The sequence below is a fragment of the Miniopterus schreibersii genome (genome assembly GCF_964146895.1).
Source record: "Miniopterus schreibersii genome assembly, chromosome: 19".
Classification (NCBI taxonomy): domain Eukaryota; kingdom Metazoa; phylum Chordata; class Mammalia; order Chiroptera; family Miniopteridae; genus Miniopterus; species Miniopterus schreibersii.
In genome coordinates this window covers 13,761,169-13,770,153 of record NC_138119.1, presented here as the reverse complement: position 1 = coordinate 13,770,153, position 8,985 = coordinate 13,761,169, and the positions used below count along the sequence as shown (strand labels likewise).

Here is an 8,985-nt window from a genome sequence, read left to right as displayed (position 1 = left end):
ACCCGGGCCGCCGCGGTGCCGCGGCCAGGAAGGTAAGTAGTTATAGATCGCGGTCCGCCACTTGAGTAGGTCCAGTCATAACGGCCTGCTCTGCCCGTTTCGGCAGCCCTCTTCTCCCCCGCTCCTGCAGCCAACAGAATGGAACAGGCCCGCGGGGGGGATTCTGGGAGATGCACGCGCGAGGGGCGGAGGGAATGTGGGGGGGGCGGGGGAGGAGGCGGCGGCGGCCGCGGGGGCTGTTGGTGGCAGTGGGGGCGGGGAAGGGGGGGGGAGGAAAGAAGAGGAGGTGGAGGAGGAGGCTTGGGCTCGCGCCGCTGGAGGTACGCGTGAGGGCCCGCGCCAGAGCGGGTTATACTGGGCCGAGGGGAAGCGGGGGACGGTGCGAGGAGGCGCCCTTGAGCGAGCGCGCAGGCTGGCGGGCGCGCAGGGCGACCAAAGGCGGTGGTTGGTGGGAGCAGCGCGCGGCGAGCCCAGCTACACTCTGGCGCGTGTGGGCGGGCGTGCGCGCTCAGCCGCCGGAGTCGGGTGAGGGGGGGGAGGGCAGAGGGGGAGAAAGCGAAGAGGGAGGAGTGGGAGGTGGGGGGGCACGAGGCGCCCTTCGCTCCCTCCCTCCGGAGGAGCTGCCGCCGCCGCTCTGCCGCCGCCGCTCCGCCGCCATTTTGGGTTCGCTTTGCGGAGGGGGAGACGATCCCCGTCTCGGTTGCGGGACCCACCTCCCTTCAGTTTCCCCAGCTTAGCTCCACGCCTTTCCCTTCTCCTCTCTCGAATTTCCGGCAGTCCGCTCACCCGCTGGCCGCCTCTTGACAAGCGAGAGGGATCCGCTGTGGACCAAGGGAAGCGGAGGAGCTTGGTGGCGGCCGTCCCCTCTTCCCCACTTCCCTGCACTCTCATCTCTCTCGGCCTCGGCCTGTGACACGGTGAGTAGAACCGCCTGGAGAGACCTTTGGGCCTAAGTAATTCCTCAGCTACTCAATCCTTGGCTTCCTGGGCGCTCCTGTCATCTCCCGGACCTGTACCTCCGGGAGAGCGGTGGTAAGAATGGGGGAGGGGAAAGTAGGGAAGGGGATCCTGAGCTTATCGGGAAGTCCCTCCTGGCGGGGGTGAAGGGGTGTCCCTTACTGGCGGGCTCCTGGCTTGGGGGAGGGGGCGGGAAAGTAAGCAAGTGGAGGCGGAGTCGTCTGTGTCCCTGACAGGTTTATTTTGTGTGTTGTGTAGGGCAAGATTGGAGCATCCCCCGAGGTCCAGATTGTGTCTGTTACGCGGGTAAGAGTGGCAGGAGAGGTGATCTTTTGAGGGTAGTTTATGTGAATGATCAGGTCTGTTCTATCCCTGACACGCTGAACTATATGTAGGAACGACAGAATAATCTCAGTGTTGTAAGTTTAATAAGTGTTACTGGTTAGTTTGTACAAGGAAACACATGTTTTTGGTCTAGAAGACAGAATGCCTGTTGGTGTATAGCGGCTGTTTGTGTGTGTGTGTGTAAGGAAGGAAAGTGTTCCGGAAGAGTTTGCTTGTATTTGTATAAGGCTAATGGAGTTCCCCTTATAAGTTAATTATTTTTAAAATAAAACTTGGGATGTTCCCTGCTGGTTGATATATGTGTGTATTTTAGGGCTCGGGAGCACGTTATTATTTGCTGAGAAAGAGCAGTCATGGCAGTAGTATTTTAGACATACTATATACCTGTATGTGTGGGGTCAGGGATGGGAGAAACTTGTCAGAGCCAGTTGTGGTCTTACGAATAGTTTGTTTTTCTGAATAAAGTGAATTGTGTAGAGTGAAGGCCCAGATCATCTTTAACAGAACAATTATTGTGAGGGTATAAAGAATGCATGGCCTTTTTGTGGACCGAGTTTATATCAACACTCTATGATAGAAATAAAGCATTTGTATTTTTCAGACTGTACTTTCAGTTTTTTTGTGATCCTAAATCCCTGTGAAAATCGTAGAAGAGATGTTTCCTCCCATTTTACAAAATAGGAAATCCAGACTTAAAGAGAGAATTTTTCCAGGGTCACATGTTAAATTGGGCACAAAGTTGGGACTAAACTCAGATATTTTGACCACGAGTCCAGTAGTATGTTCATCATACAACAGAGCCTCAGGAGGTCTTTGTCAGGCAAATTTGAGTTTATTGGAAAGATAGGGGCATATGTGACTAGTTGGGTAATATATTTGATACAGATCAGTTGTGTCAGACATGTATATCGAATGTAGGTTGTCCTTGCCTGGGTTGGCCTGTATGAAAATGTGTATCCATGACTATATTATTTTTTGTTTATGGGGGAAGCAGATAATTTCTCACACTGAGACTTGTGTGTTTGAGAGAGGGATCTTTTTCATAGCTTAACTTGTACCAGAGCAGCTGCGTGGGGGCTGACAACTTAACTTTTATTTTATTTTCACAGCTTAACTTTAAATCTGTGGGAGGAAGGATCTTTCATTCAGTAAACAAATATTTATTGAATAACTACTTAGTAATTGGTCCTGCCTTGGGCTGAGGATAATCAAGGTGACTCCTTTGAAACGGCCTGAGTAGATATGAAGGGAGACTTGTCTTGACAGTGATGTATATTAATGCCTGTGAGGCAGTGTGGAATTGAAACTAGAATACCTTCCTAAAAAATCTATTCAGTTTGGAGGGAATTTAGATCTCCCATACATTTTAATATGGAAGGATACAAGTGTACATAAGACTCTTAACAAGGTAGCCAAGTTGTGATAGACTGTGTCTTGTTTTGTTGTTGTTGTTTTTTGGCATTTATGAGTAAACTGTTTTGGGGATCTGGGAATTCTTATATGTGCCTGTGGATATTGAAACATTGGCTAGGCTGAAGAAATTCTTCGAAAGACTGATTTTATAGTAAGGATCCTCTCTATGAATATGAGGGAAGGAGGCTTGAGCAAAGCCAACTTTATTTCTCTGGAAAATGGAATGTTTTTGATGTGCTAGATTAGTGGTTCTTAAAGTTTTTTTGGGACACATCCTCCTGAGAATCTGGTGAAAGACCGTTGCTCACTAGAAAATGAGTAATCACACAAATTATGCATACAATTTCAGGAACTTAAATTGTAATGGAATAGAACCAATTTATATTCAGGTCTCATTTGAAAGCCGTTTTTTTTTTGTTTGTTTTTTTGTTTTCTAGTTTTGTTTGGGGGTGAGGATGCTGGTATGCGTTTAAGATGAAATATTCTGTGATCTTATTTGAGCATGGTGACAGGAAGGAGAACTTGAAGATTCATGTTTTTAAATTATTTTTATTTCTTTGCATACTTATTTCCGCAGTGTTAGCATGTGATTCTGAATTAGGTGATAAGAGAATATAATATAGCACAAATGTTTATAGATTTATTTTTTTGTTATCTTTTTCTTTTCAAACTTCTATCTTTCCAGTTTTGTGTGGGAATGAGGTGTTTTGAAGCTCATTTCCTGAAGTTTATCTTAGCTATAACAAATATTATGAGTTAATTCTATGCAGGGGATACAAAGTTGAATAATATATGGCCTCTGCCCATGAAGGCATTCTAACCCAACTGAAGCTATGAATTATATGATGGTAGGGACTTTCAAAAGGGCAAGGAGGAGGGAAGCATATTCCTGGGAGTTAAGGTTTCATGACTTAATTGCAGAGTTTTTGCCACTACTTAGGAAGCAATAAAGTCTTCATACTCTATATGCAACTTTGTAGCTAAAAAATGTGCTTTGATATGGAATGATTGATCATTTGATGTTTTTGGATTGAGGAACTCTGGTTTGAAAGGAGGCAGGCATTGGTTGCATTCCTTATCTTGTTTTGGATGTATTTCTATAGTAAGTTTATGTAAAAAAGGTCTTAATGTCATTTTTGGATATGCATCTAGAAAACCCTTCTCGGGTAAAATCCAATAATTATTTCACAGACTACTCATGAATTTAGTACTGGAAATTAAAAATAATTACTGCATTTTTAAAAGAACAAGAAATTCAGAAAGGTGTTTCAATAGGACAGATTACAGGATTCAGCAAGATAATGGAGAGATCTTAAGAAAAATGGTCTGATTGTCTCCTCTTTATTGTCATGGCCTCTGTGTAAGAATATCATGTAATTTTATGAAAAGTTTGATATTTTCCCTAATTTTTTTTTTTAATCCTCACTCAAGAATAATTTTTCCAATGCTTTTCAGAGAGAGTAGAAGGGGGAGAGAGAGAGATAGAGAGAAACATCATTGATGTGAGAGAGACTCATTGACTGGTTGCCTCCCGCAGGTTCCCCGGCCAGGTCAGGGATCAAGCCTGCAACCAAAATATGTGCCCTTGACCAGAATTGAACCCAAGACCTTTCAGTCCTTGGGCTGACACTCTAATCACTGAGCAAAACTGGCTAGGGCATAATTTCTCTAATTTTTAACTTGGGTAGTAGGTTCATGGCATTTTAAAAACATATGTTGTGTATGTGTATACAGGGTGGCCCAAAACACTTCGAATGATTATGAAGTCAGTGTTTGTTAACATAAGTTCATTTTCAAAATTTAAAAGAATCTACAGAAATAAATAAATTTTTTGATCAATGTCTGTTTTCAAACTGATGACTGTTCTGGTCCATGCACTACTGATAATGCGAAGCAGTGGAATTGCAAACGTCAAGAATCATTATATTCGGTATTTGTGTGCCTTCAATTCGTTGATTGTTGCTGGGATTTGTACCATAAACTTTATCTTTTATGTATCCCCTTAAAAAGAAGTCTAGTGGCACTTTAGGATGAATTTTGTTTGTTCAAAGCTTAGTCTGGCTTCGCCCATTATTTCAAATTAGCTAAACCCCTGAAAAGGAGTGAAAATTTAAGTGAGTTATCAACTGTTAAAATGTATATACATTTTGGGGGGCACCCTGTATATCTGTGCATATAGGTACATATGTATATAGTTTCTTCTATGTATGAGATACTTCACAAAAAATAATGCTTATAATAAAAATCCTTCAGAGTCTTTAAGAATCAAGAATGGAAAGCAATTTTTCTGTTCTATTCTTGAATTGTATTCTAAAGTACACAACATAACTTCCCTATGTCTTTTTTTTAAAATGAATTTATTGGGGTGACACTTGCTAACAAAATTATACAGGCTTCTGGTGCACAGTTATACAACACATTATCTGTACACTATATTGTGTGTTCACCACCTCAAGTCAGTTCTCTGTCCATCATAACTTCCTGTATCTTGCTAGGGTCTGTGTCTTTACAGAATTAGCAGTACTATTTGAGGCTTTATTCTAAGTCTTATTCTGTACCTTGTGAATAAAGAATTGGCCACATTCAATCCTGCCCAAAATCATCTGCCTACAAACAGTACAGAAGTTTTATCGTATGTGTAGGTGGTATGTTTCCAGTTAAATAATTTCTTATTACTATTTAGGTTACATGTGTTGGTCTAAACCTTTTAAAGGTAGTATACAGCCTTACTGAAATCCATTGTGAGGTCTACTTTGTGTCTGTCTTTTCAGAGCATGGCTGCCATAAGAGGGAAATGAGATCAGTTTTTGTTTTGTTTTGAGCTATATTGTAGTGTGTGTTTTTTTTCCCTTTAAATTATGTATAGTGTGGCTTTTTGTTTATATTCTTTTGTGTGTAGAGGTTAGATTTTCATACTTATGACTTGTCATCTTAGTTAATAACTTTCAATCTTACATTTCATGTTTTAGAAATCACTTTTTTAGTGACTGCCTCATTGGGGGTCTTAATGTTGTGTGATATTGAAGCAACATAAGTTGTGGCTTCAAGTAATGACAGAAATTTAAGTAATGAACTTACTGCTTTTTCAGAGTTGAATAACTTATTTAAGTTTGAATAATATAAAATTTTATTTTTAGCATTAATTGCTTTTGCCTTTTATAGTTTTTAGTCATTTGCTCTCAGACATATCCAAGTTGATGACAGGTTCGTATACTTTTCCCATTGTGTTGATTTTTTTAAATGTGGAAAATTTCAAACATATATGGAGATAAAGAGAATAGTGTAAGAAGTTGTCATGTATTCAACATCCAGCTTGAATAGTTATCAACACCCAGTTATCACACTATATCCGCATCTACTAGCCTCTCTCTTTTTTCCCCTCTTTGATTATTTGAAACAAATCTTCCAGACATATTTCATTCATAAATACTTTAGCGTACATTCATTTCGCTCTTAAATGGGAACTTATTTCTCCATAGTTAGTTTTATATGACTTCAAAAATAAAGTATCCAATGACAGTTGGAACTAAACTACTTATACCAAAAATTTCTAATTTATATTACCTGTCAATAGGGATTTCCTATGCAAACTAAGAAGAAATGAGCTGAATAGAAATTCACCTCACTGCATTTAGATGTTTACACAGAAAAATGCAAGTTAATTCCTGTGTTTGCCCTCAAAGCTTATAATTTTTTACAGTTTTTTTGTTCTTTTTTTCATCAGAATGAAAGGTACTAAAAATATTTTCTAATTCCTCTTAGTTTCTCTTGATTTTCTAACTGCATACAGTTACTACAAATAAATCAGTTGATACTAGTGGTGTTGAACAGGAGCCGAAACTTGTCTAAAATCAACCTGATATTTAGAATAAAATACACATTATTTTGAATTTTGAAATTCTAATTGAGGACATTAGAAAATACAAACCATTTCTCTCTTTTTAACCCTCAAAATTCCCTTCTAATGAATTTTTTAGACACACATTGGTTGCCTCCTGCACTTGACCCAAGTGGGGTCCTGGGATCAAACCTGCAACCCAGGTATGTGCCCTTGACCTGGTATTGAACCCGAGACCCTTTTGTGTGCGGGTCACTGCTCTAACCACTTAACCACACCAGCTAGGGCAATACTTCCCATTCAATTTTTTTTTTTTTTTTTTTTTAAATCCTCATCCCAGGATATTTTTTCCATCGCTTTTCAGAGAGAGTGGAATGGGGGGGGGGGGAGAAACATCAAGTAAGAGAGACACATTGATTGGTTTCCTCCTGCATGTGCCCCAGCCAAGGCTGGGGCTCGAGCCTGCAACCAAGGTACGTGCCCTTGGCTGGAATCAAACCCAGGACCCTTCAGTCCGCAGGCTGACACTCTAACCACTGAGCCAAACTGGCTAAGGCCCCATTCAATTTTATTTGTCCTAAGACCACCGGTGAACAGTGTGTCAGATTATAAAGTAGCCATATCATGGCTTCTTGGTGTAAATGACATTATTTAGAATGTGGAGGAGATATTCCTTATGATAAGGTTTCTTAATTTCAGCACTGCTGAAAATGAAAGCTCCAGAGTTTAAATACTTACTAATGTAGGCCTAACTGGGTTGAATGGAGAGAATGTAAAAGATTGCCTTTGAAAGAATAATCTGCTAGCTTTAACATATGAGAAAATGGGGGAGTGACTCAATCATGTATAATTATTTATAGTATAAAGGTTTTCAAAGAGGATTGGAGGATATAAATCTCAAGTAAGTAGAGATTCCATTAAGCTAAATGGTAACAGATTGGAAAGCTAAAGTTTATGTAGAAGCATATCAAAGAATAAAGAGCCATCACCTTGAAACTGCAATGAATTAAAGATTTAAGTTAATTTTATTTGTGTGTGTGTGTGTACGTGCTTAACTTTAAGGAAGAAACCTTGAATGAATGTAGAACAAGATTTTAATTTGGTGTAACAAGTATTTCTTCGGTTCATTTGTTTATTCATTTATTCATCATTCAGCCAACTAACATTTTTTTCCAGTGTTTAGTCCATTCCCATTTATGTGCTTAGGTGTTGGGAAAGAAAACTTTTTTTTTTGCCTTACAGAGTTGCCAGTCTAGTAAGAGAAACTTCTTGTTAGCAAACATATTATAATATGCAGTGTAACACATTTCTCCCAGACAGAAAGGAGAGAAAGTTACTAAGTCTGTAGAGAAGGGAAAGGATAGGGATGCCTTCCTACAGATGGGAAGAGCCAGGCTTTAAAGGATAAATATGAGTTATTCAGTAAGACTTAGGGCATTCTAGGTAGAGGATGATCATCTGCAGAGGTATGAGAATGAATATAACATAACAGAATGAGTTCAGGGTACTGTAATTTGGATCAGTATGCTTTCCACCCATTCTCCTTGCTGTCTTCAGTGCTATATAAGATTGGCCTTTGTACTTAGAGATCATCAACAAAATAAAGATGGAACTGTGTTCCATACGCTCTACTTAGACAAAATAGTATATTGTTACTTAAATGTAGTTTCTAATAAAGATTAAAATCAAGAAAATAATTAGTTATGTTTTAGTTACTCTGAAAATTTTTACTAGAATACACCCCACTCCTTCAGCATTTTAATTAATCAAGCCTTGATTATAATAGGTAACCAGCCAAATACAAAATTGTATAATTGTTTTTCATAATAATGAACAAATCTCCCAGCCTCCACATTGGTTTATTTTTCCTCAATTAGTTGAAAATCACAAACAGATTAAGATCATGGATTCTGAAATCAGATTGACTAGGCTTAGATCCCAGTTTTGCTACTTACTGGCGGCATAATCTTTAGCAAATATTTATGATTTTCGGTTTCCTTGACTGTAAAATGATAATGCTGATAGAGTTGTTCGAGGATTATATGAGTTAATATGTGTAAAGTGCTTAACATAATGTATGTCATATAGCAAGTGCATAATACAGATTTGCTATTATTAGTTATTTCTCCTCTTTAGTTCCTGAAAAGATTATTTTTTTTTTTAGCAAAGCAAATGACCTCCTTTACATATATTTCTTATGGGAGGTAAGAATATGCAGAATACATTTTTTAAAGTATATATAAACAACTTTACATGTGTACATAGTTTTTCTAATTATTTTTTGGTTAATCCTCAACAGGATATTTTTTCCATTGATTTTTTTTTTTTAATATATCTTTATTGATTTCAGAGAGAGGAAAGGAGAAGGAGAGAGAGAGAGAAACATCAATGATGAGAGACTCATTGATCGGCTGCCTCCTGCACGCCCCCAA

The 8,985-nt window shown here is 39.3% G+C and overlaps 1 protein-coding gene across 4 annotated transcripts in view; it reads left to right on the top strand.

The window, feature by feature from the left end:
* Positions 1–247: 247 nt before the first annotated feature.
* ASH1L (ASH1 like histone lysine methyltransferase) overlaps positions 248–8,985 on the top strand; it is a 109,314-nt gene continuing 100,576 nt past the window's right edge. For 2 of the 4 annotated variants that reach the window (XM_081122251.1, XM_081122247.1), the window contains exons 1-2: positions 248–320; positions 778–917. The gene's annotated coding sequence lies outside the window, so the exon portion shown is untranslated. Of the gene's footprint in view, positions 321–777; positions 1,033–1,215; positions 1,264–8,985 lie in introns of all 4 variants that reach the window. The other 2 variants (XM_081122248.1, XM_081122249.1) reach the window with 2 other exon arrangements.